The 11,770-nt window shown below is 38.9% G+C and overlaps 1 long non-coding RNA gene across 1 annotated transcript; it reads left to right on the top strand.

Annotated features, from left to right (window-relative positions):
- The first annotated feature begins 6,155 nt into the window (after window positions 1-6,155).
- Window positions 6,156-9,712, top strand: LOC126610558 (uncharacterized). The gene is made up of 5 exons (XR_007618573.1): window positions 6,156-7,441; window positions 7,525-7,683; window positions 7,789-7,857; window positions 8,575-8,633; window positions 9,510-9,712. It is a non-coding gene; the product is annotated as an uncharacterized LOC126610558 (long non-coding RNA).
- Window positions 9,713-11,770: the final 2,058 nt, after the last annotated feature.

Raw genomic sequence — 11,770 nt, forward strand, 5'->3', positions numbered from 1 at the left:
TTGGTCAGCAGATTGAGGCAGAAAGAGATAAACCTTTGGATTGAGATAACTATTTTCTGTTTCGCAGTGGAAATGGAAAGATATTACTTTGGATTATGTGTACAAGTTTCCTTGTACATAGGATGGTTATGATCGAATTTGAAGTGATAGTTGGTCAATGTACCAAGTTAGTACAATTACTCCAGTGCTGAGTAATAACTTTTTCCCAGACAGGGCAACGGTACTTAATGTATTTTGTGTTCGATGCGTTGTTACTAGGTGGCAGAGTCGTCTCATGGAATTCTGGTGCAACTATTGAGAATTAAATTGGATTCGACTTGATAAGGAACCAAGGACGACTTGGGATTGGAAAAAGAAGGTCCTGAGAATTAAGACAGAGTAAGTGGTAAAAGCTTTGTGAAGGAAATCATTCAGTAGAAAATTTATGTTGGAGAAAGAGAATCGGATGAGAGAGATTTACCCGAGGACATTTTATGAGTATTGGTGGATTATGATTGTATGAAATTTCGGGGACGAAATTTTATAAGGTGGGTAGATTGTCACAGCCCGTCCCAAAGTTTTACACTCGTGATTGTAAATTGACGGAATTGCCCTTAAACGTGATTAAGATATGTGAATTATATATTGGTGAAATATATGTTCCTAAGTTATTTGGCGATGGAATTTTGTGATTTGGGGTTAGGTAGGACCACACACCTCAAATCCCTCCCCATTTCCCGTACCCTGTCTCTCTCCTCCCTCACAATCTCTCATTCTCTGTCTCTCTCCCTCTCCTTCGAACTCACACGGACAAACTCCAAAACCACCCTAAACTTCTACCAACGACGGAGTTAAGACCACCATTGAACTCCTGAAACCTCCACGATCACGTAGACACCAATTTCAGGTAAGTTTTACTTCGGAAAACCTAGATTCTAAACTCCCCGTGAAAGTGCACTGTTCATGCACACGTAAATCTTGATGTTTCAGGGAATTTCAAGCTCACAGTGAGCTTAGTGAGGTTCCAAGGAAGCTCGGAGTGCTTCGTTGGAAGTTTTTGGACGTAAGAACACGGAGATCGAAAGTTCAAAGTTTGGCCGGAGCTTTCGAGGCTTTTTCCGGCGAATTCCCGGCGAGATAGGAGTCGAGGTAGGTATCAATCTCTTTGTCTCGTCAAGTACTACAACTTTCCTTTTTGTTTCACTCAATTTCGTTGCGTATTGAAGAAGTTATACTCATTTGAAAAATACCCAGTTTCCGGCGACCTCCGAGGCTTTCGAGGCAGTTTCCGACCAAACCACGGCGAACTAGGTGTTGTGAAAGGTACCATTCTCTTTTTCTCTTCAAGGGATACAACTTTCGTTTTTTAATCACTTGATTTCGTTGAGAAATGACAAAGTTATGGCAATTTGAAAAACGGCCGCCGGAAAAACCAGTCCGGCGACCCAAGGAAGAAGAAGGTGCGCGTGGGGGCGCGTAGGTCCGTGCCTTCCTTGGCGCGTGGGGGCGCGTGCTACAGTAAAAAATTATTTTAAAAATATGTCGACGTCCGTGACGTCGAGTAGATCAATGTGGTATATTCATATACCTAAATTGAGCACCGTATGAGAAAGTTATTAAGGATTGTTGGTTAGGTGTTCAAATAACGTTTTATAGTTTTCACATTAGGTGAAAATGTGAATTGATGATCCGACCGTTGGATCATCACCAAACTTTGATACGTTGCAATACGTAATATTTGAGGATTATAGGAACTTACGGATTGGGAATCCGATTTACGGATCTTCCGGAATTGGAGTTGTAAGTTCATAAAATAGAATGTAACCGTCACTTAGTTTTGGAAATTGACGGAGATCCGACCGTTGGATGGTAATGAAATTTTAGGAGGTTATCCTAGAGATATATTGTGGACCTCTGGAAGTTATGGATTTAAAATCTGAGTGGTGGATCTTCCGGATCGATCTACGTAGTGACGTATTTTATATAAGTTATATGTTCTATCGATATGAATTCTGAGGCTGGATTTGATTACTGTTCTAGGCGGCGATCGTCATGACGCCTTGGCGTATTGTGCTAGGGAGTTGTCGGGCGAACTCCAGGTGAGTGGGCAGTTTTGTTTTCCGTATATATATATACTTGATGTTTTCCCAGAAATTGAAAATGCATGAAATTATGTTTTAAATGAAAGGTATATAGAATTATATAAAAACGTGAATTGAAAGGTCATGCATAGAAGTATATGAAATATATATGGAAATGTAAATCGAATTGCCATGCATGAAATGATATGAATCAAATGATATGAATTGTTATATGATGCATATGAATGAATGGTGCGGCGGACGCACAGGTGAGTATCAGGTGATTATTTAATTACTGTTATGATGATGATGATATATATTGAGCTCAAATCCTGCACCATGGTTTAGTGCTTATAGTATTCACCGCATCGCACGCTCGCCTTGGATCCAAGTAGATGCTGGTCGCACAGTCCACGCGGAGTGGGTGCGACGGGCCAGTCGAAGAGTGTTAGTGAGATTTCGACTGGTGGGTGACCTTAGATTATGTGCACATATGATTGATGAGAAAGCACTAGAGCGTAACTTGTGTGCAGAAGGCTGGACAGGTCACAGAGGTGACTCCGGCAGAGTGAGAGTGATAGATTTTGAGCTCTAGGTTCAACCGTGCAGGGCTATTAGAGGGCCTCCGGTTGATTACTTTCTTGCACCTGATATGATTATTGTTGATGCATCCATACTTAACTGTTGAATTAGACATGGCATGGCATGATTGATAAAGAAAAATGTTGAGATAGTAAAAATGAAGTTTGAGAATATATATGTATATTTATATTTTACATTTCTGGGAAAGTATACAGGTTTTACGGAGAGGGGTTACAACGTTTTGAGAAATGTTTGGATTTGGAAAAGAATTGTTTTACTGACCCACTCAATTTTGGTTTTGCGCCCCTCCAGGTTCAGGAATCACAAATGTGTGGTGATTACGAGGAATTCGACGGTGTTCTGACAGATTGGACAAAAATTAGGACTCACCTTCGGGTGTATCAACTTATAAATTGTATCTTAAAGCTTCCGTACTGTGCAAATGGTTACGTCACTCTCACGTGACGGCCAGCATGCCCTCCTTCGGGACGGGGTGTGTCAGTTGGTATCAGAGTCTGGTTGCAATCTTGGACATCTTGAGAAGTTTCTAGTGAATTCTGTCAGAACTACACCGCCTCGTAGCAAACCACGTAGTTAGAGGAATTTAGTCTCCCTAATTTAGCGGTTTAGGGGAAACTATTACTATGGTGATTCAGTCTATTGTCTAAAGGGACATTTTAAGATGGGTAATGAGTTGAACTTGAATCACATAAGAGAAATGATGAACCTGAGGGAACAAAGTAACGGTTTAACCATTTGGAAAAGATGTTTCAGATTATGCAAGTTAAAGGAAATTTCCTTCTGACAGGTGGGTCGAGACGACTACCTGGTTTGAGTTATGAACGTGTATCCTGATGGAAGCAGGAGTATTAATTGTTGTCACCAGAAGAAGCAGCCGATTTAAAATTGTTTAAGGACTTGTTTAAGGAAAAGTTTATCCCTCTGGCATTTATCGATGGTAGTAAACAAGAGTTTACAAATATGAGACAAGGAAGGTGATGATCGAGGGATATTATAGAAAGTTTTCAGACTTGCCTCGTTCCATCCAGATATTGTTGTTAATTTGGTGGAGGTGTTATGTTGTTTTAAGCTGGGTGGCAAAAGGGAAGTGGTATTTTGGGTGACCACTATCCATTGTAGTTCTTATCAGGAGTATGCGAGATGTTGTTGAGCCTTGAGGACTCTGAGAACATGAGCAACGAGAATAAAGAAGAATAAGAAATGAATGGGAATTAAAAGAAGACGATAAAGTTAATGATTCGTCATATCAAGGAGATAGAAAGATTCAGAGCTTCGAAAGAAGTGAAGCTAGAGTTAATTCTTCCAGCTGAGGTTTTAATGTCGCTGGTCAGAGTAAAAGTGATGGATATACTGGTAATCCCAGATATTTGAGACAAGGTGTCTCGAGTAAAGGAAATGTACTTTGTGCTGCAGGTACAAAAATTAACACTTTGGGAAGTGTGAAATTAATGAATGTGTTTATGTGAACAGAGGGGACACAGAATTGTGAATCGTCCCTAGAATCAGTTGTACCCAACGGTTTTCTTTGACATCGTAGTATCGATTCAGCAGAGTTATGGATTTAGTAGTTTGGTCGGATTGACCGTGAGTACAGAGAGGTTTGATGAGTTATATGTTCAGCTGTACAGACCATGAGAAGTGGATTCGACTGACACATGAGAAATTGGTGAGTTATAGGCTCGGCCGTACTGACCACGCGGAGTGGATCCGGCCGACGTATTATTGAGATAAGAGTTGAATCAGCCGTATTGGTCATTCTAGTTGACTTCGGCTGATATATTTCTTATTATGTATGTTATTACCTAGAGAGTAGTAAATAAATGTAGTTGAGACGAGTGTATGTATTTTGCATTGAGTGACAAATTAGTAATGTTATATCTTTGAGAGTTGTTGCTTACTTATCGAGACAACGATGATTTATCAGTATTGCGGGCTGCAGACCGTAATATTAATAACTCATTCGTGGATTCGTTAAGCAAGCAACCCGGTAGATTATTTTATGTTAGTATTGTACTTATTTAGAATGCTTAATAATAATAGAATATATATTGTATCAGTTAATTCTGTTCCATTAGATTGGTTGGTTATAATTATGACAAGACGGAATGTTACGGGAAACCAGTACTTTCCATCGATCTGGATGACCAGAGATTACTTTTGTAAGTATGCAAAGTGGATTGAGTCAGGCCGTTATTTATGCTGTGAGAGCAAAGAGATTGTTTTCGAAAGGTTGTCAAAAAAAAAAATTATTAGCTCATGTGGTGCTAAATGATGTTGTTTGGAGTAGTGTGAATAATGTCAAAAGGGGTTAGACTTTCTTGATGTCTTCCTTGAAAGTATACCTGGATCGCCTTCAGGCAGAGATATGAGGTTCACTATTGATTTGTTGCCAGGTATAAATTTATATTGGAGATTGGTTTATGGTGAGTTAAGGGAATTGGAAATTCAGTTGAAAGAATTGGTTGATAAAAGTTTTATTCAACCTAGTACAACGCTTTGGGGGAACCCCAGTTCGTTGGTGAGGAAGAAAATGGATTTTAAGGCTATCCATTGATTATAGATAATGGAATTGGGTAGCGAATGAGAACCGTTATCCATTGTGGTGTATTGACGCTCATTTGATCAGTTCAAAGGTGCTTGTATATTTTCAAAGATTGACTTGAGGTCTGTTTATTATCAATTGAAGATTATGAGTAACGTTGTTCCTAAGATTGTTTTTCTGGACTCGTTATAGTCTTTATGAAGTTTGGTGATGCTATATGGATACTCATGCTGTTTTATGAGTTGATGGATGAAGTATTCCAATAATGCCTTGATAAATAGATATCATTTTCATTGAAGATATCCTGGCATATTCTGAGCCAGAGCAGAGCATGTAAACGTATTAAGTCGGTGGAACAAAGATTGGAAGAATGTCGATTGTATGCTAAGTTTAGCAAATGCGAATGTTGGATGAATCAGGTGGCATTCTGAGATTTGTTATATACTCTTAAGGTATTCAAGTGAATCCTTAAAAGATAGCAGAAATTGAGAATTTGGAACAACCACGAGTCGTAATTGAGATTTGGAATTTCTTAGCTTACCAGGCTATCTTGGATGGTTGTGAAAGATTTTTCAGTCATTGCTTTGTCATTGACGAGACTGTTGAGAAAAGAGGTTATGTATGAGTGGGAAGGAATTGTAAGCAAAGGATTCAACAACTGAAGTATTTCCTCACTCATGCACGTATTTTAATATTCCCAGAAGATAGCGATAATTATCGGTATATGGTGATGTTACATTAAATGTTATTGGATATGTATTAATGCAAATGTTAGGGTGATTGCATACGTTTCACGACAAATGGAATCTCATGAGATGAATTACCCTACTGGTGATTTGGAAGTCACGATTACCATCCTTGCTGTGAAGTTATGGAGACATTCTATGTTGATAAGAATGCAAGATTTTACAAATCAAAAGAGTCTCCAATATCTGTTTACTCGGAAGGATTTTAATATAAGGCAGCGAAGGTGAATTGTATTGCTTAATGAACATGATTGTACGATTAGGGCGATCGTAAAGTTTGTTCTAGCTGAAGCACTTGATAAGAAGACTGCAGTAAGAATTAATATCTGGTACGCTTGCTAAGATTATCTTCTTGTGGATTGGAAATCAACTAAAGTAAAGTTAAGAATGAAAGATCGAGAAGAAGTTATACTTGCTAAGTTTCAAGTTAGGCCTTTTGGTAAGGTCGTACTCGAGACTCAAATGGTATGTGAATACAAGAAAACAAAAAGTATGTGCCTAATGCTGTGGGTTTGAAGCAAGCAAATATTGGACGAAGTTCACTGTTCAACTTCTGCAATATTCCGGAAGTAATAAAATTTATCATACCATTCGACAGTTTTATTTGGTCAGCAGATTGAGGCAGAAAGAGATAAACCTTTGGATTGAGATAACTATTTTCTGTTTCGCAGTGGAAATGGAAAGATATTACTTTGGATTATGTGTACAAGTTTCCTTGTACATAGGATGGTTATGATCGAATTTGAAGTGATAGTTGGTCAATGTACCAAGTTAGTACAATTACTCCAGTGCTGAGTAATAACTTTTTCCCAGACAGGGCAACGGTACTTAATGTATTTTGTGTTCGATGCGTTGTTACTAGGTGGCAGAGTCGTCTCATGGAATTCTGGTGCAACTATTGAGAATTAAATTGGATTCGACTTGATAAGGAACCAAGGACGACTTGGGATTGGAAAAAGAAGGTCCTGAGAATTAAGACAGAGTAAGTGGTAAAAGCTTTGTGAAGGAAATCATTCAGTAGAAAATTTATGTTGGAGAAAGAGAATCGGATGAGAGAGATTTACCCGAGGACATTTTATGAGTATTGGTGGATTATGATTGTATGAAATTTCGGGGACGAAATTTTATAAGGTGGGTAGATTGTCACAGCCCGTCCCAAAGTTTTACACTCGTGATTGTAAATTGACGGAATTGCCCTTAAACGTGATTAAGATATGTGAATTATATATTGGTGAAATATATGTTCCTAAGTTATTTGGCGATGGAATTTTGTGATTTGGGGTTAGGTAGGACCACACACCTCAAATCCCTCCCTATTTCCCGTACCCTGTCTCTCTCCTCCCTCACAATCTCTCATTCTCTGTCTCTCTCCCTCTCCTTCGAACTCACACGGACAAACTCCAAAACCACCCTAAACTTCTACCAACGACGGAGTTAAGACCACCATTGAACTCCTGAAACCTCCACGATCACGTAGACACCAATTTCAGGTAAGTTTTACTTCGGAAAACCTAGATTCTAAACTCCCCGTGAAAGTGCACTGTCCATGCACACGTAAATCTTGATGTTTCAGGGAATTTCAAGCTCACAGTGAGCTTAGTGAGGTTCCAAGGAAGCTCGGAGTGCTTCGTTGGAAGTTTTTGGACGTAAGAACACGGAGATCGAAAGTTCAAAGTTTGGCCGGAGCTTTCGAGGCTTTTTCCGGCGAATCCCCGGCGATTTAGGAGTCGAGGTAGGTATCAATCTCTTTGTCTCGTCAAGTACTACAACTTTCCTTTTTGTTTCACTCAATTTCGTTGAGTATTGAAGAAGTTATACTCATTTGAAAAATACCCAGTTTCCGGCGACCTCCGAGGCTTTCGAGGCAGTTTCCGACCAAACCACGGCGAACTAGGTGTTGTGAAAGGTACCATTCTCTTTGTCTCTTCAAGGGCTACAACTTTTGTTTTTGAATCACTTGATTTCGTTGAGAAATGACAAAGTTATGGCAATTTGAAAAACGGCCGCCGGAAAAACCAGTCCGGCGACCCAAGGAAGAAGAAGGTGCGCGTGGGGGCGCGTAGGTCCGTGCCTTCCTTGGCGCGTGGGGGCGCGTGCTACAGTAAAAAATTATTTTAAAAATATGTCGACGTCCGTGACGTCGAGTAGATCAATGTGGTATATTCATATACCTAAATTGAGCACCGTATGAGAAAGTTATTAAGGATTATTGGTTAGGTGTTCAAATAACGTTTTATAGTTTTCGCATTAGGTGAAAATGTGAATTGATGATCCGACCGTTGGATCATCACCAAACTTTGATACGTTGCAATACGTAATATTTGAGGATTATAGGAACTTACGGATTGGGAATCCGATTTACGGATCTTCCGGAATTGGAGTTGTAAGTTCATAAAATAGAATGTAACCGTCACTTAGTTTTGGAAATTGACGGAGATCCGACCGTTGGATGGTAATGAAATTTTAGGAGGTTATCCTAGAGATATATTGTGGACCTCTGGAAGTTATGGATTTAAAATCTGAGTGGTGGATATTCCGGATCGATCTACGTAGTGACGTATTTTATATAAGTTATATGTTCTATCGATATGAATTCTGAGGCTGGATTTGATTACTGTTCTAGGCGGCGATCGTCATGACGCCTTGGCGTATTGTGCTAGGGAGTTTTCGGGCGAACTCCAGGTGAGTGGGCAGTTTTGTTTTCCGTATATATATATACTTGATGTTTTCCCAGAAATTGAAAATGCATGAAATTATGTTTTAAATGAAAGGTATATAGAATTATATAAAAACGTGAATTGAAAGGTCATGCATAGAAGTATATGAAATATATATGGAAATGTAAATCGAATTGCCATGCATGAAATGATATGAATCAAATGATATGAATTGTTATATGATGCATATGAATGAATGGTGCGGCGGACGCACAGGTGAGTATCAGGTGAGTATTTAATTACTGTTATGATGATGATGATATATATTGAGCTCAAATCCTGCACCATGGTTTAGTGCTTATAGTATTCACCGCATCGCACGCTCGCCTTGGATCCAAGTAGATGATGGTCGCACAGTCCACGCGGAGTGGGTGCGACGGGCCAGTCGAAGAGTGTTAGTGAGATTTCGACTGGTGGGTGACCTTAGATTATGTGCACAGATGATTGATGAGAAAGCACTAGAGCGTAACTTGTGTGCAGAAGGCTGGACAGGTCACAGAGGTGACTCCGGCAGAGTGAGAGTGATAGATTTTGAGCTCTAGGTTCAACCGTGCAGGGCTATTAGAGGGCCTCCGGTTGATTACTTTCTTGCACCTGATATGATTATTGTTGATGCATCCATACTTAACTGTTGAATTAGACATGGCATGGCATGATTGATAAAGAAAAATGTTGAGATAGTAAAAATGAAGTTTGAGAATATATATGTATATTTATATTTTACATTTCTGGGAAAGTATACAGGTTTTACGGAGAGGGGTTACAACGTTTTGAGAAATGTTTGGATTTGGAAAAGAATTGTTTTACTGACCCACTCAATTTTGGTTTTACGCCCCTCCAGGTTCAGGAATCACAAAGGTGTGGTGATTACGAGGAATTCGACGGTGTTCTGACAGATTGGACAAAAATTAGGACTCACCTTCGGGTGTATCAACTTATAAATTGTATCTTAAAGCTTCCGTACTGTGCAAATGGTTACGTCACTCTCACGTGACGGCCAGCATGCCCTTCTTCGGGATGGGGTGTGTCACTCTGCCTAGCCGCCTAAGCGCTAGTCTCCAGTCCACCTCCCGACTAGCGCCTAGCGTCTTTTAAAACATATAGTAGTATACTTTGCTTAGCTTAGAGATGGTAAATTTTGGCACATCTTATCAATAGGGAACATTAGTGTAGCTTTCTGTTTAGTCCAATTTCATTATGCAATTGGGTATGCGTATTATCTCATCATTGCGTATTAACGTGCCCTAAAAGGCCATATCGGCATGTCGATAATTGCTTTGCTTTTTGTTTTTTGGTCGAATCATTGCGAATTCATCCCAAACAAGGCAAAATGATGATTGCTAGTAGCCACCGTTATGAAATTAGAGTAGAACCTTAGGCCATCTCCAACCGAAGGGTCTAAAGGGCCGAAAATAATCCTAAAACCGTCTCCAACCGAGAATCAAGCCAAATGGCTCGAGGGCCCCATTGGACAAAAAAGGGCCAAAGGACCAACCAGCCGTCCCCAGGCTGGGCTAAAAATTTTGAATCTCAACGGCTAGCTGACGTTAGCTAGCCGTTATTTTTTATTTATTTTTTTTTTTTGAGCAAAAAATTTAAAAAGAATATTTAATTAAGGCCATAAAGGTGATTGGTTCTATGTGAGGATGTTGCTTTTATAAGCATGTTTGATTGCTCAAACCTCTCCCACAGCCGATGTGGGACAAATATAATGGGTGTCCAAAATATAAGCTTCCTATTAGATATGGTATATATGCCTTTATACATGGTAAATGTGCATTTAATTTAAGTTGTTGTAGTTTTTAAATTTAAATAATATGTTTGGCCCTATGGCTCTCGGTTGGAGATGATTTTTTGTAACAAGGCTAAGACGAGCCTTATGACCTTTTGGCTCTCAGTTGGAGATGATAAGAAGTATGACACTACATTGTTCATTAAAATATTAATTTCTTGGAGGGCTAGAGGGCTAAAACAAGCTATCTGACCAACCTTTTGTTAGAGATGGCCTTATAGATCACGTATCAATGATGATTGTTGACAACAAGACTCGAAGCTTAGTGAGGCGAGACATAAGACAGAGATTTTACCAACTGAGCAAACCCTTATTGAAGAACCATATATTCTTTTGAATGTTAATGTGGAGAATTAATAATTTTTTTGATGAATAACTTATGTGTCTATCTTTTTCATCGTAGAATACGTGTCATTGTACACATCCCAGGACCAAAAAAAAAGGGGAAAAGAAACAAAATTTGGTATAATGGTAGGTAGATGGCCATCTATTCATTAATTTAATTGTGTAGCCTTTTTACTACTAATAAACACCTAAATGTCAAATCATAGCTGCATTTTACAGAAGTTGTTTATTGATGATGGTTCAATGGATTGGCTGAATCCGCGTGCGTGGATATTAAGCTAACGAACAAATAACAAAAGAAGAAGGAGAGATTTTCTCGTGTGCTTACCTACTCGGAAAACAAAATGTTATATTACGTGTAATAATATAAAGACTAATTTTTATGTACGTCTATTCAAACTCGATTTTTATTTTACTTTATTATTTAAAACTCAAAAGTCATAATTTACTTTTGTAAACTCAAAATTTACTTCATATTGCCTTGTTAACTTTAAATTCGTTAAACATTCGCTAAATTTGCCTATCATGCATTTAAACTATATATGTGGCAGAACCACCACCCAATAAGATTATCCACCAAAAAGGCCACATGTCCAAGACGAGAGATTTTTCAGTGTGACTGTCACACGAGGTGGTACATCACATGTTCCTATATAAATGGTGAGATGTGTATGTTAAAAGATTAATAATTTAAAAAATAAAATTTTCCACTACTTACATAAAAACATGTGGTGTGCCATATGTATTCTTGTAGCTTCCTCTACCTCGCCGCGTGCGAGCTCGTTGATGGATTGAAGTCCATGACCAAACCGGCGGCGTCTCGCCCTACCTCTTCCAGGCTACTTGTATCTTCCACTTTCAGTCATCTAGACATTTTTTGAAAAGTATCAGAAAAAGGGAGCCTTTAGAGAGAAATTGTGTATGAGTTTAAAATTTTGAGTTTGACTTTGGTGCATCTAAAAAGA

Source organism: Malus sylvestris, chromosome 17 (assembly GCF_916048215.2).
Source record: "Malus sylvestris chromosome 17, drMalSylv7.2, whole genome shotgun sequence".
Taxonomy (NCBI): domain Eukaryota; kingdom Viridiplantae; phylum Streptophyta; class Magnoliopsida; order Rosales; family Rosaceae; genus Malus; species Malus sylvestris.